The sequence below is a fragment of the Oncorhynchus mykiss genome, chromosome 10, assembly GCF_013265735.2.
Source record: "Oncorhynchus mykiss isolate Arlee chromosome 10, USDA_OmykA_1.1, whole genome shotgun sequence".
Classification (NCBI taxonomy): Eukaryota; Metazoa; Chordata; class Actinopteri; order Salmoniformes; family Salmonidae; genus Oncorhynchus; species Oncorhynchus mykiss.
The window spans coordinates 14114903-14127826 of NC_048574.1; the positions used below are offsets into that span (position 1 = coordinate 14114903).

Sequence of the window (12924 nt, forward strand, 5' to 3'; positions counted from 1 at the left end):
TTCTTTAACCTGTTCCCCCCCCCTTCATTTACACAGATTGAAGTGGATTTAACAAGTGACATCAATAATGGATCATAGCTTTCACCTGGATTCACCTGGTCAGTCTGTCATTAATGTTTTGTACACTCAGTGTATATTTGCATTATCATTAGAAATATGAGCTGATCAAATAACAACAATGTTTTCTACTTCCTTTTTATAGATGCGCACAGCTTCCACACCAGAGCCCTCCCCCCATTTGATCACAACAAAAAGTGAAAGTAAAATTGACTGCCATTAAAACATTGTGCGAGACTGTTATCCTTGGGTCCCTCAAACTTAATTTATATATAGGATATTTTACTATGGAATATGATCGTCTCACTGCATTTTAAGGTGAGTTTGTGTGATGTGAATATCAAAGGATAGGATAAGAATGATTTTGGTCTTAGTTGCTACCGTAGCAATGTTTTCATAGAAGATTAGTAGAAACATTGGTAAAAACTTGTATTTTTTGTGTTTCGGGTAAGAATATAATACTATAATACACTCAACTGTGTATTGATAATAAAGCAGTAATACCTGTTCATGCTTTGTTATAATCTGTTAGCCATATGCTATGTGAGAAAGCAAAAGTAAAAGTGAAAATGTTCATCTCTCATAGGCTGCTAGGAAACTCAAACCTTGACTTGCTGTAGGCTAAAACATAAGCAACATTGTTTCATTCAGACTTTATTATTGATCAATATTTAGAATGTATAGGACCCTATTTAACATGTATGCCATTTTCAAATACAGCTCTTTTGACTGTCGCGTTTCAAGGCCTGTGTGTGTGTGTGTGTGTGCCATGTGTGTGTGTACTTACGTGTTGAACGTGTTGCAGATAAATGTGAATATTATTACAGAACATTTGTTTTTCTGTACTCTAAAGTCTCTTTGGTGTCAGAGTTTGTGTATATTGGATCCCTAGGCAAATTGTCACTGGTAGGGTTTAATTTTCTCCCATGATGAAATCCATCCGTTTGTTCGTTATTCACACGAGATATCTAAGACAGCACTGGCCTGATTTTGACTAAACTTGGGTGAATGATATGTCTTGACATAGGCATTTACAAAATGACACTGATTGGCCCAAGGTGGGAGCTATAGTTATTAACTGAAATTTGTGAGTCGTAGCAGAAAGGCAGAGGCGAAGCGAGAGGGATAACTGGGCCCAAAATCTGTCTTCTCCAGCAGGTGGCTTTTTTTGACATGGAGTACAGGGAGTGGGTTAGAAAAAGAGACTGTAGGGCTTGACATTCAGGGCTGCCTGCTGGCCCGGCATCATCTGCCGAGCTAACCGGGCCAGTTAATCAAGCTTTCACATTTTCAAACTCCAAAACGTAATAAATAAGTAGATTTTCCCAACGTCTGACACTTCACACTTGTTATCAACCAGCATTTGGTTTCCAAGCAGAGGCACGAATGTCAAAGCCTTCCCTCTGCCTAGAGTGAGCCCTGCCTCAGTTAGGCTAGGTCCTGGATACTCACAGTCTCAGTGGATGTAGGAAGCCAGGAGAGTAGCGACAGGTGGGTAGCCAGGCCCACCACTCAGCAACAACAAAACATTTTTGTTTTATGTTTTTATGCCCTTTACTTGTCAGTGTTCCAAACAGGATATTATTTGTCTTTTTACCTAAACATGCAAACACCATCAGATATATTTCACAGCAAGCAGTGCACCGGGTTAGTCAGATTTTAATAAATATAACAGAACAGATGACCTGGAATGATATTCACTCCCATGGCATGGTTTGCCAAAAATAACTAAGGCCTGTAGGCCACGAAGGCCACGAATATGACAGCGTTGAGGCGGCAGGGTAGCCTAGTGGTTAGAGTGTTGGACTAGTAACCGGAAGGTTGCAAGTTCAAACCCCTGAGCTGACATGGTACAAATCTGTCGTTCTGCCCCTGAACAGTTAGTTAACTGTTCCTAGGCCGTCATTGAAAATAAGAATTTGTTCTTAACTGACTTGCCTAGTTTAATTTTTTTTTTTTTTTAATTGTCACTGTGCTTCTATGGCTATATGCCACTGCCTATTTCCTTTGTTCATTTAGCAAACAAGACAGCTCATAATCCAGTGTCTTTATCATTCAACATGAACGCCTGAGTCACGCAGTCTCCTCTAAACAGTTGATGTTGAGATGTTTGCCTGTCACAGAACTCTGTGAAGCATTTATTTGGGCTGAAGTTTATTTTGGCTGGTAACACTAATGAACTTATCCTCTGCAGCAGAGGTAACTCTGGGTCTTCCTTTCTTGTGGTGGTCCTCATGAGAGCCAGTTTCATCATAGTGCTTGATGGTTTTTGCAACTGCGCTTGAAGAAACTTTCAAAGTTCTTGAAATTTTCTAGATTGACTGACCTTAATGTCTTAAAGTAATGATGTATTGTAATTTCTCTTTGCTTATTTGAGCTGTTCTTGCCATAATATGGACTCGGTCTTTGTCACGTATACTCCCTCTCCGGAGCTCGAGGTCGTCAGGCTCTTCATTATTACGCACACCTGTCACCATCGTTACACGCATCAGTGCCTCATCAGACTCAATCACCTGCCTGATTACCTTACCTATATACAGTGGGGAGAACAAGTATTTGATACACTGCCGATTTTGCAGGTTTTCCTACTTAAAGCATGTCTGTAATTATCACAGGTACACTTCAACTGTGAGAGACGGAATCTAAAACAAAAATCCAGAAAATCACATTGTATGATTTTTAAGTAATTAATTAGCATTTTATTGCATGACATAAGTATTTGATATATCAGAAAAGCAGAACTTAATATTTGGTACAGAAACCTTTGTTTGCAATTAGAGATCATACGTTTCCTGTAGTTCTTGACCAGGTTTGCACACACTGCAGCAGGGATTTTGGCCCACTCCTCCATACAGACCTTCTCCAGATCCGTCAGGTTTCGGGGCTGTCGCTGGGCAATACGGACTTTCAGCTCCCTCCAAAGATTTTCTATTGGGTTCATACATACTTGTTCTCCCCACTGTATGTCACTCCCTTTGGTTCTTTCCCCAGGCGTTATTGTTTTTGTTCCGTTGTTTCATGTCTGTACGCTACTCGTGTTTCTTGTTTTGTTCCTTGTGTTATTTATTATTAAAAGTCACTCCCTGAACTTGCTTCCCGACTCCAGCGTACACATTAGTCTTTTACCAAATAGGGCTATCTTCTGTATGCCAACCCTACCTTGTCACAACACAACTGACTGGCTCAAACGCATTAAGGAAAGAAATTGCACAAATTAATTTTAAACAAGGCACACCTGTTAATTGAAATGCATTCCAGGTGACTACCTCATGAAGCTGGTTGAGAGAATGCCAAGAGTGTGCAAACTGCCATCAAGAAAAAGGGTGGCTACTTTGAAGAACCTAAACATATTTTGATTTGTTTAACACTTTTTCGGTTACTACATAATTCCATATGTGTTATTTCATAGTCTTGATGTCTTCACTATTATTTTACAATGTTGAAAATAGTGAAAAAAAAAAAGAAAGAAAAAAAACCTTGAATGAGTAGGTGTGTCCAAACTTTGACTGGTACTGTACATTTGTGTAGAGTTGCAGGAAATGTGCTTTTAAACAGCTACATTTTCTCTCAGCCTCATCATAAAATGTGCCGAGTACCATGAGATTAGTTATAAAACTGCACATCAGCACAGGCATTCAAAAGTCCTCCCCGTTTTTCAGTCTTGAAAAATGGAATGCTTCTAACCGAGAGTCAACTTACCTTGATACTTAAAACTTAAAGCCAAACTGTCATTAACATGGTTCTTCAATAGTTATGCACAATACTTGTTGGATGCACATTTGGTGTAGAGCTGTTTAATTACGCAGTGATTTTTTCACACATCATCTGGTCCAAGGAGGTATTTTCCAAATGATAACCAAGTGACAAACAGCTGTTGTGATCGCTAACCCTCCCCTAACCCAGACGACGCTGGGCCAATTGTGCGCCGCTCTATGGGACTCCCGGTCACAGCCGGGTGTGACACAGCTTGGGATTGAACCCAGGTCTGTAGTGACACCTCAAGACCGCTGTGCCACTCGGGAGGCCCAGGGTCTTGTTAGATTTAACAGAGAAAACATCAAGGTAATGAGTTCATGTTTTCATACACCCTAAAAATGCTGGGTTGTTTGGATGACCCATTTGCTGGGTTGTAGGCATTGGGTCACTTAGTTGGGATGTTTTCTTTAAAAAGAGCAAGGTAGGGTTGTTATTGCTGGGTTATTGAGATATGACCAGTGGCTGGGTTCATTCTCCCACCGAATTAAGAAGATCAAAGTGATCTGGTAAGCTTGTGAATCAGGATTGTTGAGTGGAATTTCGACAAATGGGCAAGACATTAGCTAGCTAGCCAGTGCCGTGTGTGATAGCAAACATTTTCGTTTTTTGTTGAATTTTGAATAGCTAACTAACTATGTCAGTGCCTGTAAAAAGCTTGTCTCCTGTAAGCCTAACGTTAACTTTACTGTGTGGTGCATTGTTTCACGTCAGTTAGCTAGCTAGATAACTTAGCTAGCTAGCTCAAACTAGGTTCCTCATCCAGTTTGGCTAGCTAGAACAGCTAGGCCTAGTCCCTGTCTCTGAGTTAATTTAACATGGTTGTAGCTAGTTGGCAAGCTTATAACTCATGATTTTATGGTGGTCCAGTTACTGTATGTTTTATCCTAATTGTTAAGGTCAGGGTTAAGTTTAGGAGTTAGGTTAAAGGGTTAAGATCAGTGTTAGGGGAAGGGCTAGCTAAAAAGCTTAGGGTTAGCTAACATGCTATGTAGCTAGCTAAATAGTAGTAAGTAGTTGAAAAGTTGCTAATTAGATTCCAACTCTCAACCTTTCGGTTTCTAGATGTTTGCTTTATACGCCCACCCATCCAACCTACTTTTGTTTCTGTCTTAAGTAACTATTGGTCTTATGTAACCACACCAAATGTAACATATCATACACATTTTTATGACCCGGATTTACATTTACTATGTTACGTCTAGTCTGAGACCAGGCTGCAACATCAGGCAGGTGTGCTATTTTAGCAATCAGCATTATGATTGCTATGATTGCAGCATTATGATTGTCTGATGCAGCATTGTGGCTACATGGATGAAGCATGGGGCAACTCATCTGCATTGTTTACCCCAATGGGCTAATCATGATCTTGTTGTTTGTTTAATGTCCAAAGAACAACTCACACTGGCACAAATAGAATTGTGATTTTTCCAGTGTTTATAGGCTTACAGTTTACCGATCTTTCTATAAGTAATGGGGCCAATGTCACATATTGGCCCCATTATTTATAGAAAGATCCACCTATACACCAACATAGGCCTAGGAGGGTCAAATATATAATACATTGTTTAAGCAGGGTTCATACAGACATTGGCAAGTCAAATCCATTGACTTTTTCAAGCACTTAATTGTAATTTAAGGACCTAAATGTTATACAATTGTATAATGTATATAACTGTAAATATAGGGTCTAAAATAGAACACCCATCCCCCAAAAAGCATGCAAAAAGTATAAAAGAAAAGTAGGCCAATACCACTTTAAGAATAAAACATTTTTAAGGCCTTGAAATTCAAATTATTATTACATTCTAAAATATGTGAGAATAATGTGGACATTGCCTTACTAAATATTTAGACTGAATGCATGCGTGGCAATTTTTTGGTAGTCTATCTGGCCAATTTAGGCAAACGTAATACATCCATGAATAGCGGAAGTATTCATCTCACCATCACTGTTTTTATAATGAGAAAGTGGCCAAAAACAAGGTTCCTTTTTTAATGGAAGGATTTGTATGGAAAGCCAAGTTGAAGCCGACAATGCATGTTGTTATCTCCAATAACCGCACGTGGTTTTACCGCAAATCAACAACCTTGATTTGAAGCGGCGGGAAACAAACAAAAGTGGCCACAACTCTCACAAAAACTGATCTAAAATGAAATCACGGATAATTAGAAGGGAGCAGAAGAACGTATAAATTAGCTACAATAATGACATGGACTTTTCAAGTACCAAATTGAGTTCCAAATGTAGGCCTATTCCAGTAGTTGAATTTCTGAGCGAGCTCCAAATTCAAGTAGACCGCTTAATTTTTATTTGACTTTTATTTAACTAGGCAAGTCGGTTAAGAACACATTCTTATTTACAATGATGGCCTACCAAAAGGCAAAAAGCTTCCTGCGGGAAAGGGGCTTGGATTAAAAATAAAATATAGGACAAAACACAAATCACGTTATTTTGACCTAGCACTGTTGGGTTATGTGAATGACCGCGCACACACGCACACACACAATGGCCTTTCCTATTGCTCAGAACATGCTATATATATACAGTCTATTGTTGTGTGCAGGTATTTAATCTGCATGGAGTCCAGCCACTTTGTGCATGGTTTAAAGCAGGGGTGAGAAGAGTACTGCAATTGCCTGCTCAAGTAGCAGTACTGTTACTTCAATGATAATTTTGTTAGTGGTTTAGATGGTACATTGATTCTCTACACTATCCTTGCTTGTTTTGTCACAAAATGAAATTAGGTGAACTATTATAATTTTAGCAACCAGGAAATGGTGTAGCGATTTCTGCATAGTGCATCTTTAAGTGGAGAGTCAAAATGGATAGCCTAAACTTCGATGAACAATTGAGAAAATAATTGATTTGATTATGTTAAAATAACTGTCTGCATTCAGACTGAGACTAGCTAGCTAGCTAACTCAAACCCCTAGCCTAGCTAACAGGTTCTTTCCTATACTTCAAGTGAAGGATGAAATCACCCACGATTGAAATTCTGCGTGCATAACTGTTATCATGTGATCTTGGCCCGGGACCAGTGCTTAATTTGTAAATCGGGAGGTGCAGGAACAAAAAGTGAGAGAGAGAATGGGGTGACCTGGTGAGTTATGAGGTACCTGAATGCATAAGAAAATGATCACCTTTATATTAATGCATTGCATTCATATCATCGCATTTGCGTAGTGGCATAGGGCGGTAGAGTAGAGGCACTTACAGAAGTTGCACACCTGGGGAACATTTTAGTAGCCTAGGGCCCGGGAAAAATGTGGCCTTTTATAAACGCATGTCATGCAATTCTAACATTTTACATGACTGGAGACTTTGGTAGAATATTTTTTAATACCGCACAAATAATCGAAATGACAGGCTACGTTGACATTGATAAACTGAGATCAATAAAAACAACCCTGTCTTATACCCATCAAAAGCCTAGGCCAAGATGTGTGGAGACATATTGTAGGCTACAATATGCGGAGGAAATTATAGTCCTAAAAATGCTTTCCCGCTTCACTGACTCACCCAATGATACACAGCTCACTCACTGGTTATTGCCGATACGCTCGAGCCGAATGCCGATTCTGTCTTGTTTTACTTTGTAAAACAATATTTGGAAGTTGATCAAATATTTTGGTAGCCAACAGCATAGAGTTTTCTACTTTCAGCAGGAGCCATTTGCTTTCCAACCTGTGTGTCCCCTCGATTGTATTTTAAATATTGCTTAAGGCCTGTTTTGTCTACATGCAGTGTTTTCCACTGACAGATTTGCCGCGCGTTCCCTGCTGTAGGCTATTCCTTGTTATTGGGCTACAATCAACAGCTAAATTAGGTGATTTTTTAAAATAAACTATTGATCCTCTGTGGTTAAAAGGTAGGCCTGCTCATGGTGTAGTAGGCTATTCTATATTATTTCGTTTATTTCTTAACAGACAGCAGTAATAATGACAAATATATTCCGATTTATCAGGGGTGCTACAGTTCCTTCAGAACCCTTCGCGCGGTTCTATACGGAAATCAATTATGAAGAGCAACACTGGAGAGATGAGAGTTGCATGCGTATTTCGTTACAATGTTGCGCAAAACATAAACCCGCCCGGCCCACCCCGAATCAATTACAATATTAGGCTCGGGCTGCAAATCTACCTTTTCACATAGTTTTTTTGTGGTGGCAGGATAATTAAACTTAGTCAACTCGCATGAACTTTTATCGCTTTTGTTCAAATTTTTACATTGCAAAAAGTGACAATTATTTTTCATGCCACGAGAGGTACCGGGTCCAGCCAAATAGGTTCCAGAAAAAAACTGTCCAAAACAGAGAGGTGGGGATCCGGCCCAAATTAAGTACTGCCGTCCGTGACAGTAATTTTCACTTCTTAATAGCCAGGTGTGGCACTGGCAAATTTACCTGAATGTCAAGTCTTGGACTGGTACCCAGGCTAACTGCCTTCCATTTTTGAATACATGAATGTACATTTTTAGATTGGCAATTTGAGTATCTGGTCAATATAATGGCTAATCTGCATCATCCGTGGGGGACGACATGTTTACGGTTGTCCTAAATGTGTAGGGTGGTGTTTTTTAAATTCCCAAATATTCTGTGTAGGCTGGCCCATTGTATAATGTATTAAATCAATGCATCATATTACATCTTTCCTTGTGACATATGTGATTGATGTAACAACATTACATTTTATTGGCAAGAAATGTACCACTTCACAGGCAAAATAACTATTTAATAGAAGACCACAAGATGTCGCCAATAGTATACTCTAAAAATATTGCTTGCCCTTCAACCTGCTCTTGCGAGGACTCCGGTTACTCGACTAATTCAGTTTATAACAATGAAAACACAGATAAACTCATCTTGGCCATGTGTCATATGGTTATTACCATGACAGTATTGTTCTTGTTAAACAATTTGTGTGTGGTACTTGCATTACTGTGAAGAGAGACTTGGTGTTTGGAGGGCTAGTTTTATCACTAAGCCTAAAGTTAGTTAGAAATGGCATGCTTGTCTACAATGCACTGGGAGGCCTTTATGTATGCATGTAATTATATTGAATTATAAATAAATACCTATTACAGGCATCAAAGTCAAGATGATGATATCTCACTCTATTTGCATTATGGAGCCAGAACACTGAGATGCTTTTTCCTAGCGTTTTGCATGTGTGGATCGATGCCAAGCAGGATGTTTGTCTTAATTGTAAGGCAGTGATAGTGATCAAGGTAATTGTGACCAACTAGGTCAGAAAATGCAGTACACCCAGACTTGTGAGCCAAAATTCCAATGTGAGGTCGAGTACTGGTGTAATCCTGATGTGTCTACAGGTATTCACCTCAAACAATTAGCCCACAGAAAACAAACTATATCCTGCTTAAATCCCCATTCAGATTCACATCAAGGATCAATCAAGTCTTTCATAACAAAATTGTTTTTATGCAGCTGATGCATTCCATTCCATGGCCTAAATAGCACGTCTTTGGTATGTGTGTCAAGTCAGCCACTGATATATAGTCTAGTTGTTTTTTAAGGGCCAGTATAATTAACTGGAGTTTGTCAGTGTTGTGTATTGTGTGAACAGTATCAGGGCTGAGCCATTGTAGTAATTATCAGAATTATAGTTTTATTGTCATCAAACCTATTGAAAACAACTGTCCATGACATGGTTAGCCTATTGTGAGGTCTTTGTTACTGGAATGTCACTATGATGCTCTGTTTGGCATTATTGTCTGAGAGGGCTACACATTACAGGAGCATTCCGTTTTCTATAAATGGGTTGCTTGTTTAGCAACAGAACTGACGCGTGCACAACTATGGGGCAAAACAGACCGGGTTGGCTTTGACTGTTGACAACATGTAAACTATATTTCGTCTCCAATGTTTATTTTAAACATAAATAATTGTCACAGAGCACAAAACAAGTGTTGTCTCAAATACATCGTTAGAGTTATTGGTTATCTAGCTAGATGTTGTTGTTGCCATATTAGCATGACATGGAATCAGTCAAAACAAGTCAAGGAAACTAGCTGAAATGAGCCCTTTATGATTCCCAACATGGCCGTTTCTTGTCATTGTTGTTAGCTATCTGGCCATCCAGAATCTCAACACAACACAAGGACATCTGCCCCATTCAAGTGTGCACATCATTTTCGTGATGTTCTCTGCTAACACATCTATAGAATAAAAAAACCTTACCAAACAAAGCATCATGATACTTGTAAATGAATGGAAGCCTCCTCATGTGAACAATTGACGGTGGATTCCAAATGGAGGGTTTCCTGTAAATGCCTGTCTTCTGCTCAGTGGCAACACTCCCTGGTAACAGGCCCACATTACAGCCAAGCAAAAGTCACGTGATTTTCAATAAATTGGACCTGTAATTTTAAGCAGAAGTCACAGCCTGCTACAGACATAAAACGTGCTGCAATTTGAGCGTTTCCACTGAGATTGTTTAGAGCAGCATACTACTTACTGTATGTTAGTTGTATTTTTGATTCATCAGGTCAGAGGGAGGATGAAGCAATGTTCAAGGTTCTAAATGTTATAAACCTTGTATAATATTTGACTTATCCCAAAATAGTTTGTGGTTTTGTTTTTCACTTTTGCTACTATATTTCTTTATTCTGATTTCTGCACGTTATTCTGACATTTCAACACTTGAGTGGTTATCAATGATACTTGTTCAAATTAATTTAGCCTTAAAGATGATTTTGGGAAACCGGGCCCAGGTCTTTGTAGGAATATTGGGTTGAAATAAATACTTATTTCTGTTGTTTAGCTAGGTTTATATGCATAGAGTATTATTGCCTTGACACTGACTTTTCACATTTCTTACATGCTGAGTAGAAGCACTTCAACGAGACTGGAAAGCATTTTTTGCAACATGACCTTTATACGTAGAGAGGAGGATTTATATACACATGACTGTGGTGGGAGGCCTTTGTTCAGTGTCAAAACGCTTCCTTTTCCCCCCTTATTTTGTGACCAACCACTCTCTTAGTTAACATAATGAGGCCTAGGGGGCTACTACAGATTATATTTGCACTTCTTGTGCAGTCCACATGGTCATGCATGGGAACTGGAAGCTTTAGATAAGCCGTTATTCCCAAAGACTCAATGTCAATCAGCAACTTGATGGATTTTGCTTATCCATCCTACTCTTGATCTCACAATTTACTAAAAGGGAAGGCCTACTTGAACTGATATACTACTGTACAATTTATGAAGACTGTTCTTTTTACGTCTGCAAGGAACACTGTTGCATTTTACAAGTATTTATACTTTATACTTTTTACACTGAGGTTACGCTCAGAGTATGAAAATCTGTATTCACAGATCAATAGCTATTCTCTTGGTAGAAAATCAAGCTACAGTGGCATCATCCATGATATATTCTATATTCGCATCGACATTGCATAATGATGTATACATTGGCAATTTGGTCACACAGCCTACCAACTGCACCAATGTGTTGTGTTAATGCAGTAGTCTTTGTATTCTGCACCTTTTCCATTTACCATAACAGCCCTGCTTTAAATTCCAACAGATGCAATGTACCTTGATCAACTTTATCATCCCACGCCCTACCACGAAGTTATAGACGTCACACTGGCAATGCCAGACATTCCTGGTCTCTGTGTGTTTCAGAAAAATAGTCTCTGGTCTACCCAGTAAATCAGGAGACAGATGCAGAGGTTGCATCCCAAATGGCCAGAGGCAGGGAGACTTAGAGCCTGAATCACCAAGGGATCTCTTTCTCATTTTCAACCTGCTCTCAGCTCTTTGGCTGTGACCCAAATGGCACTCTATTCCATATTTAGTGCACCGCTTTTGACCAGGGCCATTAGGTCTCTGGTCAAAAGTGCACTGTATGGCATTATTAGTATTTTAATGCACTGCAGTTGCCACTGCAGTTGCCACTGCCAAAACAGTACATACCTGACCCCTCTTTCTAGCACTGGAACCCTAATGGCTGCTTATGAAGAGGAGATGCATTACTCACCGTAAATGTGCATCAGTTCCCTGAGTTACTATTGTGAGGAGTAGCTGTGATTGAATGAGTTGCACTGTCATCAAATAACTTGGCATGGAACAGGTTATCTAGCTGTGCCCTAATTCCAAGTATACACACCATTCCTACTACCCTCTTTCCGGGTGTGATTGCATGCGTGGTTGCATGCAAGTGTGTAGGTGTGCCTGCAGAAGGGTTCTTTGAAAAGCTGAACAAAGGGTTCGAAGTCAAGTCTGAAGATACAGTAAACAGTTACCGGATAGTTCAGATTTTCCATCTGTTGATGCTTTACAGATGGTCGTAATATCAACAATATATCTGTTGATTAGCAACTGCTTGCTAAGATTACGGTTAGGGTTAAGGTTAGGGCTATGATAAGGGTTAGATCTAGGGTAAGGGTTAGTAGATAGTCTGTAGAACATCTACAGATGGACTATACAAATAAAGTATTAACCAGTTACCATAAATAGCCTTACTTGCCCAGGCATGGCAATCTAGCTTTACCTCCTGCACACTACCAACACCAGTCCTTTAATCTGTATGCCATGCTCTTTCCCGGTGGTTGTGTGGGTGGTTGCGTGCCAGTGTGTAGGTGTACCTGCAGAAGGGTTTCTGAAAAAGCCAAACAAAGGCATCAAAAACCTGAAAATCAAGTTGGTCTGTTGTTGTTTTGGCCTTTGTTATGATTCTCAACATTCATTTATATAACTTTGCTGTGATGTGTCAAATATGTCTGCTGCTTATTAGTTTCAGGTTGTGAGTTTGATGAATGGTTTAGTGGTGAAGGAAGTTCTTGAACATAGGGGTTTAAAGTGGAGGTGATGGCATTGTGTTTCAACGAGATGCAACATGATCTCATCAATGGAGGTCTTGAGCTTTATGTTACGTTTCTAACATAACAGTATTATCAGCACCATATCACAGTGGTTATTGATCTCCCATTAATGCATGTCCATCCAATGTGATTATACGCCTTAGTGCAATAACTCATCTGTAATAGTGGACTTTGCATACACCAAACTGAGTTTAATATCAGCAAATGTACATATGTTCAAAATGTGTGCATATCAGCTGTGTCTAGACAATGACTCCTATATG

General features: G+C 39.4%; 1 protein-coding gene across 1 annotated transcript in view; it reads left to right on the forward strand.

Annotated features, from left to right (window-relative positions):
• Positions 1 to 249: 249 nt before the first annotated feature.
• Positions 250 to 12924, forward strand: part of LOC110533375 (long-chain-fatty-acid--CoA ligase 6) — a 95276-nt gene continuing 82601 nt past the window's right edge. Inside the window, exon 1 of the mRNA XM_021617510.2 lies at positions 250 to 375. The gene's annotated coding sequence lies outside the window, so the exon portion shown is untranslated. The remainder of the gene's footprint in view (positions 376 to 12924) is intronic.